The sequence below is a fragment of the Cryptomeria japonica genome, chromosome 6 (genome assembly GCF_030272615.1).
Source record: "Cryptomeria japonica chromosome 6, Sugi_1.0, whole genome shotgun sequence".
NCBI lineage: Eukaryota > Viridiplantae > Streptophyta > Pinopsida > Cupressales > Cupressaceae > Cryptomeria > Cryptomeria japonica.
Genome location: NC_081410.1, coordinates 583,455,843 through 583,470,482, shown reverse-complemented (window position 1 = coordinate 583,470,482; position 14,640 = coordinate 583,455,843). Strand labels below are relative to the sequence as shown.

The 14,640-nt window shown below is 34.8% G+C and overlaps 1 pseudogene; it reads right to left on the bottom strand.

Moving 5' to 3' along the window:
• Window positions 1–6,257: 6,257 nt before the first annotated feature.
• LOC131035643 (uncharacterized) lies at window positions 6,258–7,849 on the bottom strand (annotated as a pseudogene).
• Between the last annotated feature and the right edge of the window lie 6,791 nt (window positions 7,850–14,640).

Genomic DNA, 14,640 nt, shown 5'->3' with positions numbered 1-14,640 from the left:
GAATGAATAAACTCTTTATTCAAAGAATAAAGCTTTTATCCAATGGATAAACTCTTGTGCAAAGGCAAAAGGGATAAACATGGTCAAAGCAATAAATGCTTGAGGAGACACATGAGTGCAAGTTGAAATAACCATAAATGGTTATGTAAGAGCCATTAATGGTCATGTAAGAGCCAATAGTGGTTTTGGAAGTCTTTGGAGGTTAAATTGTTGAACACACAAAGCATTAAATGTTTTTCAAAGACTTTGAAGTCTTTGAGAAGTGACTCCAAGTTGCTTAGGAATGTGACAATAATTAGGGAATGGATTAAGCTAATTAGGAAGGGGTTAGAAGAATCTAGAAGGGGGTTTAGGCTAGCAAGTGGGTTTGGTGGGTGAGGGAAAAAAGGATTTTATTAAAATAAAAATTCATTTATTTCAATAAATGTGTGCAAGTTGCATTTGTAGGAAAATGCAAGTGGGGGGGATTAATGATTTAAATAAATGTTTTATTTAATTTATTTAAAAGAGGAAAAGGGGGATTTAATTTAAATAAATAGTATTTATTTATTTAATTGATTTGAATTTGGTATAATGAATTAATTAAAATAAATTGAATAATTTATTTAATTAATAGGAGAATATTTGAAGATGAATTAATTAAATGTTAATTTAATTAACTGATGGCTAGTGGACTTTTAATCAAATAAATAGAAAATATTCATTTAATTAAAATGGACAGATTTATGTGACTACACCTCCAATGACTACAAAGAAAGGATAGAGCTTTGGAAATGGATCACGCAGCTAGAAGAGATTCCTTGGGTATTTGGCGGTGACTTCAACATGGTTGAGAGGTCTTCTGACAAACTTGGAGGGGTCAAATTTGAGTGGAAAGGGGATGAAAGATTCTATTGGTATAGGATGATGAACAAACTAAATATTTTGGACCCCCTGGTTGGTAAGAGAGATGGGAACAAGGACATCTGGTTCTCTTAGTGTAACTTCCAACAAGGGCATTAGAGGATATACAGTAGGCTAGATAGGTTTTATACTAACAGAGAGGTGGTGCAATTCAAGATGAATAGAGTTGGGAGTAGTCTGAGGGTAATTCCATAGTCCATCCCTGACCATCACTCGGTGCAAGCTGCAATTTTCCTTGGCAACCCCTCTATTGATTCCACTGCTAGGAGTTATAATTTATGTCTGAACTCTAATCTTCTATTGGACGAGGATGTCGACCAAATTGTGCTCGTCATCAAATAATTCAATTACTACAATAAGTCCCTATTGTCTGAGAGAGAGATGGAATCAGAAAGTGGCTAGTAGGAGAACCCTCTTCCAGACAGTAGAGAAAAAGAAAGCCAAGGATTCAAGGAGGGTGGAATCTGCCCTTCATGATAAGTTGGTTGCAATTAATCTAGAAATCCACGGAAATCCGAGTAGTGACAATGCCCACGAGACCTTATGTCAGGCTAAGATGCTCTCAAGAGTGTTCAAAACCACAAAATCCAAGTTCTCAAAACCAAGGCCAGAATGAACTAGTTAGCTCAAGGGGACAAGAGAACCAAATTTGATTTTAATCTATTGAAGAACAACAAGGCTAAAGAGAGGATTGGTGGAATTCGGGATGGGGGTGAGTTCAATGAAGATTCTGAAGGTATCCTCAAATCATTTGTGAAGTTTTATTCCACCCTATTCAAGTCTAAGGATTGAGACTCTGACAAGGCTAAATTAAGGGATAGCATCAAGTCCATTATACCGAATAAGGTGTGCAAGGAGGATGTTGACAATATCAACAAAGAAATCATAGTGCAAGAGATTAAGAATGCTATCTCTGCTCTCAACAATGACAAGGCCCCAGGTTCGGATGGGATTATAGTAGAATTTTTCAAGAAGAACCAAGAATGGATTAGTGAGGACTTATGGAAAGTCTACAAGGAAGCTATAGATGCTAGAACTTTGGGGGAGGATATCAATAGTGGGCTCATCAAACTTCTCCCCAAAGAGGGTCATAGAACCTTGGTTAAAAATTGGAGGCCAATCACCCTCCTCAATATCTCATATAAAATTCTCATCAAACTACTGGCTAGAAGACTGGAGGAAATTCTTCCTAAGGTTGTAACACAAACCCAAATGGGCTTTGTCAAGGGGAGGTACATACTAGAAAATCTTCTTACTTGTTGGGAAGATATGTTTTGGACCAAATATTCCAATCAACATTCTGCCATGTTACTCCTTCATTTCGAAAAGGCTTATGATAGGATTGAGTGGAGCTTTGTTTTTATGATGCTATAAGGGTTGGGGTTTCCCAAAACCTTCTGCAGAATGGTTGAGACCATGTTGACTAGTGCCAATGCCTGCATTGAAGTTAATGAAATCAGATCAGACAAGATTTCTCTCTCCAGGTCCAACCGACAGGGTTTCCCATTAGCCCCTATCCTATTTGTTATTGCAACAGATGCACTTCACTATCTCTTAAGGGATGACTCCTTATCCAGAAGGGCTATCGAGGTATCCTTTCCTAATCAAGAGGAACTCTCTAATTTATTCAATTTGCTAATGATATTGCTATACTACTAAAAAATGGATTAGAACAACCTCTCAACCCTAATGGACAAATTGGATATCTTTTCCGGTGCCTCTGGGACTAAGGTTTCTCTATCCAAATCTATCATGCTTGGCTAGGATGCTAACCCCCCTCCTTGGTTCAGTAAATATTCTCCAATATGGGGGGGTTGAGTTCCAAACCAAGTACTTGGGGGTCCCCTTCTCTTTCAGCCCTAACCTCAACGAGATTTGGCAGTGGATTAAAGAAAGAATTGACAAGAAACTTGGGAAATGGGATAAACACTACCTCACATTAGCAGGCAGGGTACAAGTATGCTAGAAGATTTTATCATCATATAACATCTACTATGCCTCGATATGGTTATTCAACAATTATCAATGGAACCACATCCAGAAACAAGTCAGGAGCTTCTTGTGGTCTGATGGCAAAGGGAAAAAGAAGATTCATGTTGTAAAGTGGAGATGGTGCACAATAAGTAAGACCAACGGTGGGCTAGGCCTTAAAGACCTTAGATTGCAAGGGTTGTGTTTGGCTGCCAAATGGATCTTTAGGGCCTTGGAAGGAATGGAGCCTTGGAAAGTTCTCATCAGGCACAATATTACTCAATCTGTGCCTACACAAGGCCCAGCTTGGAGGCATTTGCCTCTTAATGACCTAGTTGCAGGAAGCTTTGTTGTCAAACCTAGGGGATCAACGATCTTCAAGACCTTATGGAAGGCATGGGAAGATGTTAGACACCTGATCTCTAATAATAGCAGTATAAGCAAGTATCGAAATATCTGTGGGAAATAGTCGGTTTGGTGGAATCTCTTTCATAATGATAGGCCCTTGGCCCTCATCCAGGGATGTTCAACAAGAGGAATCAATTGCTTTAGTGATATTGTCAGAGATGGGCACCTGATCTCATGGTCTATGCTTTGTGAGAAGTTTAAGATCCCTCAGTCCCAATGGAGGACATACACCATGCTTACACAAGCATGTTCATCTATTGGCCTTCCCAGGGAGAAGGACTGCAATGAGTCGAGATACACCCAATACAAATGGGCCAATGTGGCATGTTACCAAAATCAAAGCAAAAGAGATCTACTCATAACTGGTGGACAACAATGATATTTTTGAACACTTGAACAAATGTTGGAATACTACTCACACTGATTCTACCTGGAGCAAACTCTTAGGTCTCCTTTGGAACAGTCTTGTTGAGCCTAAAAAAAAGTGCTTTCTTTGGTGCCTTCTTTTACATAGACTCCCTATTCCATGCTATGATGGCTCTCCCAGCCTATGTAAGTGTTGTATGGTCCCTGAAACTGTGTAGCATATCTTCTTTGACTACTTTTTTGGGAAGGAAGTGTGGAAACTCTTTGGTATTCATATCAATTGCAATGTTATTAGTTGGGAGTGTGTGCTATTGGTAATGTGTCAGTTCTCCCAAAGTATGTCAATTTCTTTTGGTTTGTTCTCTCCTCAAAGATCCCGTGGTTGATTAGCAAAATTAGAAATAATGATGTTTTTAATGGCTTTGAAAGACTACTTATTGAGTATCTCATGAGACTCATAACTTTGAATGTTTTAATACAGGAATCTATCGTGATGAGAATTTCAAAGAAAAAGTTTGAAAGGTTACTGGGTGACGGGCATGCAACAATGTTCACATGGGAGATATCCCATTGATTCACATGGAAAAGTACGATAGAAGTTTGGTCCCAGTTCGAGATTGGGCTCAACAACTTTATGGTTGAGTTGGATAAGGAAAGGAAAATGCAGTCCAGACCTATATATGCACTTCCATTGGTCGTCGCCACACCGAGTGCCTCTACTGAGATCCCTGAAGCCATTCCTCTTGTTGAGCATGTGCCCAGGAAGCAAATCTGGATGGAAGGGCTGTTAGGGTGGACCACGTGGATTGAAGAGGACATACTGTTGTAGAGTTCCTGAGTAGTTGATGACTGAGGGGCAAATTTTTTTTTAGTACTTGATTCTCTAATTTGTATATACTTTGCTGCATATGGACAATTTAATGTAATATTTTGATATTGCTACTTTCTGAGTTTACTTTGTGGATTATCTACCTTATCTTTAATAGAAAAAAAAAAAACATTGCATCTACCACCTCATCCCAAAAGCGCACTACGTGAAAGATTTGAAAATCTTGAAAATAGGAAATGATTTGTTTGGCAATTAATATTATTTTTTCAAATGCCATGTATTTAACTGGCCTTCTTTAATGGCCAATACGTGCATAATTTAATGAATCACCTTTAAGTTGAATTTTTGAAAATCTCATTTTCTTCCCTACTTCAAGAGACTTGATTTATTTGGCAATTAATATATATGTCTTCATTTTCCATGCATTTAACTAGTCACCTTTAATGGCGTTGATAATAATTAATGGCCTTCTTTAATTTATTTTGGCCCACCCTTCCAGTGGTCTCAAATTGTTTTACATCCTCATGCTTTGTTTACTTTATTAAACCCTTATTTTTTCACATTGTTTTTAATATTTCAATTGTATAAATTTAAATGCTTACTATTTGAAGTAAAAACTAAGCCCCTCAACATCAAACATGACTAATAACAAAATCCATGCTAGGAGGCCCTAAAATTGTTGTGTTGTGCAAACAACAACAATAAATAAGAAGACTATATCATTCTCTTGTTTTATTCAAAATTTGAAAATCAACATACAAATAAAAAAAAAGTTAAAACCAAATCTTGGCTACTTATAAGGAACTAAAATTAGCCAATTATTTGTTTAGCAACTAGTTTTTAAAATTGAATGATGACCAAAAAAAAGTTAAAACCAAATCTTGGCTACTTATAAGGAACTAAAATTAGCCAATTATTTGTTTAGCAACTAGTTTTTAAAATTGAATGATGACCAACATTCAAATTCATGAAAATAGTCTTTAAGTTTAAAATAAAAAACAAATAGAAGATGATGTCTTTTTGTGAAGCCTTTGATGATGTATTGCATGTCTTCACTAGCGTGCCCCAAATTAAATTATACAAACTCTATAAATAAATAAATGAGATCCTAGACATAAAAGCATAAAAGCACAAAAATTAACAATAGAAACTTGCATTATTAGAAATAAAATAAAAAATTAAATTAAATTAAAAAACTCTGTGAGTGAGAGGATGACAACTAGTGAGGATGTCAACTTTAAAAATCATATCATTTTATTGTTATTAATATTAAATTATTATTATATCATGATGTTGTAATTAACATTAAGTTATTATTAAGATATAATTATATTGTCAAATATATAAGTGCTGTAAATTTAACTACTAATTCATTAAATACGAATTCGCATAAATGTTCACACATGAAAATGTCAAAGTTACATGTTGAATATATAAGTGTTTTTGTATTCATTTGTCTAATTTTTTTCCATGAATAGTTTGGGTGATCCATCAAAATGAGTAAAGAGAAATGACCCAAAAATGTCCACGAAAAAAACTTACACAATTGAATTCACATGTATTAATACACTTAACATAAATGTTCTTTCCTAATGCTAATAATGGATCACTTAACATCATGGGCAGTAGTTTGTGCATTCCACATGTTCTCTGGAATTGGTGGTCTGAAGGAAAACAGGATCAGGATCGTCACCATTTCACATGCCCATTACCCAATACCATTACAAATAAAAATAAAAATAATCAATGGTGCTGCAATAACCAGAGTCAGATAATCATCCTTATAAAGCCAGATTTTATAGTAGCTAAACAAACGTTACATATGATAACCCAACAAAAAGAAACATCTGTATTTTCTGTTTGTTGAAAGTTTACAAAGAACTTTTACACTCAATTGAGTAATTAGATGGTCATTAGATAAATCTGGAATCGGTGGTCTCAGGGAAGACAGGGTCAAGATGGCCACCATTTCACGTGCTGGTTACTCAAGTCACACGAGTTTAACAAATGCTAAGAAACTGAAAACCCCTTTATATTTGAGCTTTTTGAGACATCAACAATGGCATTTTTATAAACAGTCCATAGGGCAGTGGATTCAGGGTGCCTTTCTATGATCTGGGCAACAAACTTGGCCTCCTTGATCTGCAACATGGTAAAAAGTCGCGTCGGATTAATTTCACCCGCTCCATTCATTGCTATCATACTCTGCAAAACCAAAAACCTGGGCCTCATTACCTTGTCCACACTCATCGTAAACATCCGTGGATGATTTGTCACAAAATCTACAGAGAGTCCCATGTGATTGAGCATAAACTCCATCTTTTTCTTAATGTTTTCCTCCGACTTGTGGAGGATTGAAGGGTCAGCCCTAACTAATTCCCAGGCTTCTTCAGGCGAAAGACCACAAAGCTGAAGATTGACTATCTTGGCCTCTAACACTTCGATACGGCACTTGGCCACGATGCTCATAACGTATTTGTACATTTTGCTTTCCTTGTGAATGTCAATCTTGCGAATGAGATCAAGTTGCTCGTGCGTCAGAGAACTACGCCGCAAAACCTAGCATGGGACGACAAAAACTTGATGAACTCTATTTCATGAAAGCCGAAACCCTCCCAAAAGGCGATCGAGGGTTTCAATTTATTCTGCAAGCTCAGGACAATTACATCGGGGCTTCTCATAATTGCTCTGACCAGAAAATCGTTGGTCGGGAATACAGTCTTGAGAAATTCAAGATTGGAGCGGAGGGTCTCCAGCTTAGAGGCCAAGATATTCGGGGACATGGTTACAATTTTGGGTATATTTTCCCTCTCTACGCCCAAATCTTTTAGCAATTGAATCTTGGGCTCCAGATCTCTTTCCACACTTGTCTTCATTAGCGATGGCCGGATTCTGATTATGTTTGCAATTTGAACTTCGGTGCAGCCGTGTCTGTTGAGCATGTCTGCGAGCTGTTCCACCTTATCCAGGGTTTTGAGCCGCTCCAATGTGGGCTCCTTTTTCAACATTTTTGCGGCGACGGCTGAAGATATGTTGAATCTGGTGGTAACGAAGTGCGCGAAGAGATCTTGTGAAGGGGCATTGCTGTTGCTAACATTATTCTCTGCAAGATTTGAGAAATCAAAGCGAAAATGGCTTGGCGTTTTGAGAAACAGACTGCGCCGCAGGCACATGGAGCAAAATAGTTTGGTGGTCATGTTTAAACTAGTGAAGCAGGTTCAATGGACGAAGGGCGAGAGAGACAGACACAGATACAGAGCAGGTTCAATGGACGAAGGGCAATACAAGACAGACACAGGTACAGAGCTAGGGTTTCCACGCTACACAGGGCGATCTAGGGTTTCCACGCTACACAGGGCGATCTAGGGTTTCCACGCTACACGGGGCGATCTAACGACAAGAGTATAGCTCTTGTTTTTAATGATGAGCATATATAATTGAACATAGAAAAAATGAACCACATACCCATATTTTAAAAATCTATATAATAGCATTTGCATTAAAAGGGTGTAAGGATTATTAGGTTAATATGTTAGAAATTACAACTCAATTTGTGCATATAAGATAATTATCTTAAAGAAAAAAGTTTGCACATTAATAGATGCATCAAAGATTAAATCTACAAAACATGCATCTACATTGTGATCGAGTTTTACTAGATAGATCTACAAGCATGAATCTTCCTTGAATATAACATACAGCGTAAATAATGCATTTTATTCAAGTAGCTAGAATTTCCTTACTTGGATAAAAACAACCTTGGATGTACATTTATTAGTGTATTTTTTTAATTCATGAAACAATAGCATATAAAAAGCTTTAGGTAAATATACAAATATGAAAAAAAATCTAGCGGTGCAAAAATTCAAAAAGCTTCATGGAGTTGGCTTGTGCTCTCTCTGTAAAGTCAATAAATGAAAACAATATCAAATATTTATTTTACTTAATGAAGGCATACTCTTCATCAAAAACAAACTTAGCTCTTAATACTAATTCAATTTAATTGATAAATACCATAAGTCTAATTGAGCTAGTTCAAGAGACACAAAAATTTGATACCTAAAACATCAACAACTTCCCATACAATATTCAAATTCATAAAGATGCAATTGAACTTTCTTCACAATGCATCACAATTTACAAACTACGTGACACTACATAAATCCTTTCAACATTCCAATCATGGGACCATAGGAATATTATATAATCTTTGTTAGAAATACTCATTTCTCAAGCTTTGTTACCATTGTCATGAATTGCTTGTGCAACATAACAAAAACAGTTAATAATTGTTCTTTTAAATTTTTTTATAATATTAATAAAATTATTGAAAGATGGTTATAAGTAATATTTTCATGTTATCAAGATTATTTTTTAATCTATAACTTATTTTTCTAACACAATTTTTTTGTTTTCTATACTATTACTTTTAACATAACTCTAAATATGCATGCTTAGCATAACTTCAATAATTTGTTTTACTTTATAGGAATTACAAAACAAAAACAAAAAACAACTCTTTCTAGGCTCTTCCCATAAAAAAAGAAGGATTGCCAATAGTAAAATATTCACAATAAAAAATGTTACAAATATTTCTATGAATTAGCTATTAAGCATTAACTGTTGATCTATGTGATGTATGGAGTTTTCTACTGAAATTGGGACCAAACAAGTTATTTATATTTGCTACTATTATGTTCTTGGCACAAGACAATAGCATAATGCATATTTGCTTTCAGGAAGACATGTCTTGTATTCACTTTATACACTAATAACTAACCTAATGTAAGCATTGGTCCTACCAATTATATATGTCTAGAGTTGTAGACTAGGAATAATAACTTTCACCAAATTTCATCTTGAACTGCATCTATTAGCAATCTCCATTACAAATTAGAGATGCCCCATTGGTCCTTGCTTTTGTGATTGCCAGATTGTGATTGAAAGGCTTAGTCAAATGGTAGAGCATGGAGCATGAAGCATGGAGCATTGCCCTTGCTACACTTTAAGAAGAACTTTGAATGGTTGTAGAAGGAGATCAACCATATATATGGATATGTAAAAGTCACAAACAAGCATTCTTAGGTTATAGATTTTAATGGACATAGCAGACAACTTATATAAATTTTTATTTTTTTTGGTCTACGGTTCAATTACCAAATTATAGTTTATTGATGGAGAGTGAGGAGGCATACTTGAAATGGCTAACATAAACTTTTGTAAAGGTTATTTATAAGAGCTTTGACAATTATTAAGTATTTTTGAACATGGGAAAATATAAAATCATAAAAAATATTGCTTATAGAGATTTTTTAACCTTTGAATTTTCGCATCATTATTTTTTTTACACTACTTAAATCTTGATGATGAGTGATTGAAATGGTCCATGGTTCAAAAAATTGTATTGCAGATCTTTAAATAACCCTCTTTCCCATCACTACAGACAATGAATGTCTTAAACCATTAATTTTGAAATCTTTGTTGCTAATATTCATCAAGTTTTTTTTTTCAAATGTTTTTCCCCAGGTCAATTGAAATTGAACATTTTCATTTCTCACAATTTCTTTAAAACAATATAGCACCATATCATTTGAAATTGTAAATTTTAAATTGTGTTTCATATCACTTCATTGTTTCTTACTTATGGTGCTTTTGATTTATTTTGATGGAGTATCTATTCTCTTTTTCTTGTCTCCATCTAAGTTAAGTCTAGAAAAGTGTGATTCTGATGTGAATCCTTTATAGGCCAAGCTAGTCTACTTCACTTAACAAGAAAATTGTCCACCTTTCTAACTTTTAGGTTCAAGACTTTGGAAGGCAAAACCTTTATTAGTTAAAATTAAAAAAACTTGTTCTAAGTGTTGATATTGTTTTGGTTTAGTAGTTGATATTTAAAGGGAAACCTCTTCATTTCAATGATAGATAATTGCTTTGGTTTGAGACAAAAAAATCTATAAAGCAAGACTTGGAGAATTGTGAAACAATGATAGCAATATTTGATAAAAAAATTGATGGTAGAAATAACTTTACTAGATTTAAATGCATGATAAAAATGAAAAATATATTATATAGTTGTCAAACATATAGTTACCTTAAAAAATCAAGTGCTCTTTTCTACTTGCACGTAATCATATTTTCACTATCAATAAAACTATCCTATTAAAGGCATTTTTAATCAATTATTAAATTTATTTTTGATATGAGCTACATATTATCTTTAATACTCAGTTTATTTCTTCTATTGTATTTATCTTGAAGTTGTACTTTTAAAATATATAGACACTAAAGAATATTCCTCCTTAACATGTGAACCTACATATACTTTTCTATCAACGTAACCCTTACACCCCATTGTAATATTTTTACATACTACTGCAAAGTATCATCTTATTGTGGGTAGGTTCCCACCGTGGTTTTTCTATTAACGTGGTTTTCCATGTCAAAATCTTGGTGTTGTGTGTTGTGCTATCAATTTGCTTATCTTTGTTATTGTTGTAGTTTATTAGATCTGTTTTTGTGGTTAAGTTTGTAGATCTGGTGAAAACTGATTCACCCCCCTCTCAATTTTCCTCCATTGTTTTTGCTAACAACCCCCTCATAGTCGACAAGCTCAATCCAATTGCCTTTCGAGGTAGTAATAGAAATCTCTGAAGGAAGTTCCTTAGAAAGATCCATCTCAGCCAATAATCTAGCAAAAGTAGTGTGCAACACATTTAAAGAACCTCCATCAGTCATTAGAAACTTGCCTAAAGAATTCCCAATAACTTCAAAACAAGAATCAAACTAGAATTGCATTGGAAGATTTGGAAGCCAAATCCAGATAGGGGTATGATCAAAGGATTCTGAAACTGGATTGAAAGTTGGATGCCACGGTTTCAACATCAGCGGATTACTGTCCTCTTGACACCATTGATTGCAACCAAGAACTTTATTCCTATCCTCCTCATTTTGAAAAACAACCACAAAAAACCCTCGAGCATGTGGATAAATTTGCATACAGTCATCCATAATGGACTCCCAATGAGTAGAGATCCACTTATAGAGATCACCAAGACTCGGCCAAAGTCCTTTGAAACACCCAATTAGCCCTAAATCGGACAAAATCCTCTCATTATGGTCAACTTCCTTCTCTATTTCCTTTGTTAAACTAACAATAAACAACTTAGACACTGGTGCCAAATTCAAAGTAGAGGGACCCAGTTTCTCCTGCCCATGAGGCGTTGAATCTCTAGCTGTCAACAGATGTAAAGTCCTCGGATCCAAAGCACCACCATACCTAGCACCAATAGCAGATTCAAAATGGGATCGACCCCCTTGTCTGTGCCGCTCCACATTACTATCAGAAAAAGGGCTTGGACCTTTCCATGTACGATAACACCTAGGGGCACCATGCGAATGTCGTTTGGGAGCACCAGAAAACTTTGTTTGATCCAATCCCCCCTTCACCATAGAGACCCAACTCTTTACACCCCTGTGAGAAAGATTACTGGCATCGAAAACTACCCCCAAAGGAACCCTAAGATGAGAAGCTATTCACAATGACATTGCTCTATGAAAATAACATTGTTCATAGGGGTGTTGAACAATTACTTTGCAATCATGTATTACTCCAACACTTATTAAATATATCTTGTCATTGCTTATTAGATAGAGAGATATTCCAACATTGGTTAGCATGATCAATTAAAGATTCATTGTTACATAATGTTCTATAAACAATTTTAGCATTAGCTTTTTGAATATTAGAGTCATCACTCAACACTAGTTGATTAATGTAATCACTATTATGAAAGTGGTCCCTAGGAAGATGGTGATTATTACAAACATTTCTAAATAGTGCAACTTCTCCAATTAGAAGTGTAGGAAGATTAAACTTAGTACTCAAAGCAACCCAAGGTTTCGATTGTCCTCCTATAAATATGTCACCAAAGCAATTGATGACTTTAGAGGGCCAACTCTTTGTTGAACATATTTAGAGAAGGACAAGGAGCTTAGTCTAAGAAAATAGATTCCACAAAATAGATCTTTAAGAGAGTATCAAGTTATTACCGATACTAATACTTCTATTGCTGATATTGTCCTTAACCAACTCCCAGGTTTTCTAGATGCTTCTAAAACCATGGAGCTTATAGGGACCACAAAAAATATGCCAACCAACAAATCACAAAAGTGAAGCATCCTCCAAGACTTAGCTTGCTTTGGGATAGCCAAAATGATGTTGTTTCTAACTAAAATTTTCCATAGTTCATCTCCTTCCATATCCTTGAGAGTTCATTTTGGCCAGTGCCATACATTGAGTTATAAAAAAAATTAATCTAAGGCCACCCCATTTCTTATCCGAGAAGCACTACTCCCATCTAACATAGTGCTATTTTCCATTGCCTTTACCATCTGACCAAAGGAATTTCTTCATTTTTTTATGTCATTAACTTAGTATCCACTAAAGATCCAAACAAAAGGCATAGTATAATCTGTAAGAAGATAAGATTTTTTGGCAAACTTGAACCCTTCTTACTAAAGTGAGGAGATGTTTGTTCCATCTGTTCAACTTGTTAACAATTTTATTCTTAATCCAAATCCACATATCATGTAGACAAGGATTAAGGGCAAAGGGGTTTGCCAAGGTTTCTTACATGTTTACTAGGGCCTCCCCATTGGATACCATACTTAGCAAACTAGCTAGGAGGTGATTTTGTCCACCCAAGCATACTAGACTTAGTGATAGAAACCTTAGCACTAGAGGCTTTACAAAAGGTGTTCAATTTCTGCATTAGGAAGAGAAATGCCTTTGATCCTAGAAGATAGTGTATTATCCCTGAATATGTAGTAGAGAGCATCTGAAGCAATAATGAAGAGTGTAGGGGCAAGGGGACATCCTTGCCTAATGGATCTTTCCAACTTGAATGTCTTTGAGAGGGAGCCATTAATGTCCATTTGAGCCACTACATCCTTTAGAAACACACTTACACAATGAAATAATTTGATTGGAAACCCAAAGGCCTTAAGGGCCATGATTAGATTGTCCTACTCAAAATTTTCATAAGATTTCTCAAAATCAAGAAGAAACGTAGTAGTGTTCTAGTTAGACATCTCAGTCCACATCGTAGCTCCTATTTTATCACAAGGAGGGAGGATGCTGGTAAAGTTTAAGCTTCGATGGATGTCCATACCCTATCTTGAAAACTTCCATTCGAGTAATCACTTGCATTCAAAATAGATCTGATATTGATATGAACGATTAAACTGAAATGATATTTGATATATGGAGCAGTGACTGCCAATATACTGCATTTACTGTGCTTACTTGAATCCGTTTTTCGGTGAACATACATAGTTTCTAGGTAAATATTTGCAGTTTTCGAGCTAGCCCTAGTTTTTTCTTGTTGTTTACCAGATAGAAGATTTGTTACCGGCATGTGACAAATTTAATATAGCCTATCGACTAATTATATGTTGAGAGGTATTTCTTTTGAGATGGTGTATTCATAGGATAAGTATGAAATAGAAAATAAAATTATGTTTTTATAACTAGTTTCTTTTTCTAATGATGAAAACATCAATCTAAAGTAAAATTCAAGTACAATTACATATAAGGAGAAAAATACTACACCATTTCATTCAGAAATATCCATTTTGTTGTCATCATAATTTGTGGTCAATATTGTATATAGAAAAATAAATTAAATATTAAAATTTATCCAAAATTTAAAGTTGTCTTACTCAATATGTATTATTATAAATCAATATTTAGAAAATATTTATCTAAAAAATTGATAAGTAAAACTAAAAGAATTTAAGAAAATATAAAATCAAAAAATAAATTTAAAATTATTATAAATTTATTAAAATACAAATTATCAAATTTCAAAGCCCAAAACAATTTTTTACAAAATAATACATATTATAAAAAATTGTACAACAACTATAACAAATATTATTTAAAGTGAACTAGGAGATGGCATAGCAGGGCAAATGCAAGGGAGAACCGTTAATTGCAAAAAATCTCAAATGAAAGAGGATGAAAGATCAAGCTCAATATGAAGATATTCAAACCATCGATGTCACAAATGAAGCAAAGTGTGACTAGTGTTTTTGAACGAATTGGCAATTTATTGTCGAATCATTGGCCCCTAAGTTGAAAAAGAAAAAATTAGAGAATGGAT